We start from the raw sequence: 2,269 nt of genomic DNA, 5'->3' as shown, positions 1-2,269 counted from the left end.
CTGCGGGATGGTGTTCTGATACCCAGATCCTTGTGCCTGGTTGTTCTGCAGTAGCTGATCGACCTTAGCTGTTAGCTCATCAATTTTCTGGGTGTGTACACTGTTCCCTTTCTTGGAGCGGTTGCTCTCCTGATTCTCATTGGCTGAGCTAGCTGCCATGTTCTCAATCAGCTGGAGCGCTCCATCAGTGGTCTGAGTCATGAAGTCTCCATTGCTCGAAGAGTTTAGAGCACCTTGGTATTTCCAGTCCACCCCATCATAGAAAATGCCCAGGAGGTAATCATCATCAAATCCATGGTGAGGACATTCTCTCTGGTAGTCATTGAAGCGCTCCCATGCGTCACAAAAAGGCTCATCATGGAGCTGTCTGAATGAGGTGATCTTGTTCCTCAATGTAGCTGTTCTCGCCTTAGAGTAGAAATGGTTGAGGAACGCTGATCGGACCTGTTCCCACGAAGTGAGAGAGCCGGTAGGGAGAGAGTTCAACCACCGTGCAGCTTTTCCATCAAGAGAGAATGGGAATAGCATGCACTTGATGTAGTCTGGTGGCACACCATTCGCACGAGTGAAACTGCAGACTTTTTCGAAATTCTCAATATGCTCCATTGGAATTTCTGCAGAGAGACCAGAGAACACTTTTCGCTGCACCAGATCAATCAGAGCAGGCTTGATCTCGAAGTCCTGCCTGGTGCAGAGTGGAGGAACAATGGCAGAGCGCGTAGTAGGAATGTTCCGCGGAAGGTTTCTCTCCCCGATTGGAACAGTCTGCGCTGCTTGTTCTTGCCGCGCGAGAGCAGCCTGTTGAGCATATTGTTCTGCAGCTGCTTGCTGAGCTTGGATGGTCTGCTGCATCTGAAGCATCTGCTGTTGCATCAGTTGCATTGCTGCAGCGAGATCATCTTGATGACCGTGATCACCCATGGTGGTGTCAGTAGGCCTTGGCTGTTGTCTGTTCTGATTTTCTAAACCTTGCGATCTCCTGCAACAAAGAGAAAAGAGCAAGTTAGAGGTCTTAGACTAAATAAATAACCGAAAAATAAAGGTAAAAAGATGGTCCCCGGCAACGGCGCCAAATTGATATTCGTGTTCACGCACACCAATTAACCTAATGTGCACACTACCACAATCGAATGGTATGTCGATGTAGCACTTTAGGATCGAATCCACAGAGACCAACTCTTACACTTTATTTCTATAGGATCAATATTAAGCTAAAACAATATGGGGGTTTTGATTTTGTAACAAGCAGCAAATAAAATAAAGTAAATGTGAATTCAGATTAAAGAGAAGCCAGCCTAGGGTTACTTCATCGGGTGTCAATACTTGTGAGCCAAACAATTATTCAAGTGCTAATAAGAACAGTCTAGAACTCGGATCACTCAAGTAGAACAGTCCACTGTCGTGGTACTGCTCCCTATGCTGATCGATCTCACCGTCTAACTGTCGTTGAGGTGAGAAGCGACAACAAGCAATAGAGATCAAGTCCGATAGGTTCACAGAACACCCTAATATCTACTTTCGCTGATTAGGGATGCAATGCTCATTCAAAACAGATCTAGCAACCTAAGCACTTTTGATGATCAGATTAAACCTATGATCTAACATTAAGCGGCCAGTTTAATGCAAGCAGTAAGAATGGTTATGAATGAAGACAATCGAGTGATTCACTTATCTATGTTTAGCTCACGAAATCAACACCCTAGAACCCTAGACAAGCTAGCCGACTACTCAGCCATGAACAGAGAAAACACAGAGTTCATAGATGAATAATACTGCATAAATATAACAGAAACAAAGAGAGGGTTCAGGATAATCTTCTCTATGGAGAGAGAGATGGAGCCTTCTCCCTTTACAATAAGCAAAATCCAATAATCTAAAAGTCTCCAATGGTTTCTTGTGTCTAGAATAGCGTAGAATGATAAGAAAAATAGAAAAATATGTTATATCAAAAGCCACAGGCGGCCAGAGAGAAAAAGAGGATAATTAGGGCAAATCCCGAGATGTTGTATTTTCCTTATTCGTCGGGAACAACCGCGGGATCACTCCGTCTGCTTGTTCCGCTTGATCGGGAACAGTCATCAGACTGTTCTGCGTGAAAATCACCAAACTGCACTGTTTTCTGCTTCTTTTGTTCCAGCAGGTCCATCTCCCATCCAGTGCAACTCCAGACCTGTAATGACTCGAAAAGGACTAGAAAGACTCGATAAAGACTTGAAAACCAATTAGAAAACATATATACAATGATGTATAAAACACCATATATCAACCA

General features: G+C 43.9%; 1 non-coding gene across 1 annotated transcript; it reads left to right on the top strand.

The window, feature by feature from the left end:
* Positions 1-289: 289 nt before the first annotated feature.
* On the top strand, positions 290-396 carry LOC130507413 (small nucleolar RNA R71). Its single transcript, XR_008942320.1, has one exon. It is a non-coding gene; the product is annotated as a small nucleolar RNA R71 (small nucleolar RNA).
* The last annotated feature ends 1,873 nt before the right edge of the window (positions 397-2,269 follow it).

Source organism: Raphanus sativus, unplaced genomic scaffold, assembly GCF_000801105.2.
Source record: "Raphanus sativus cultivar WK10039 unplaced genomic scaffold, ASM80110v3 Scaffold4482, whole genome shotgun sequence".
NCBI lineage: Eukaryota > Viridiplantae > Streptophyta > Magnoliopsida > Brassicales > Brassicaceae > Raphanus > Raphanus sativus.
Note: the sequence above shows the minus strand (reverse complement) of the source record. Positions and strands in the feature narration are given on the sequence as shown.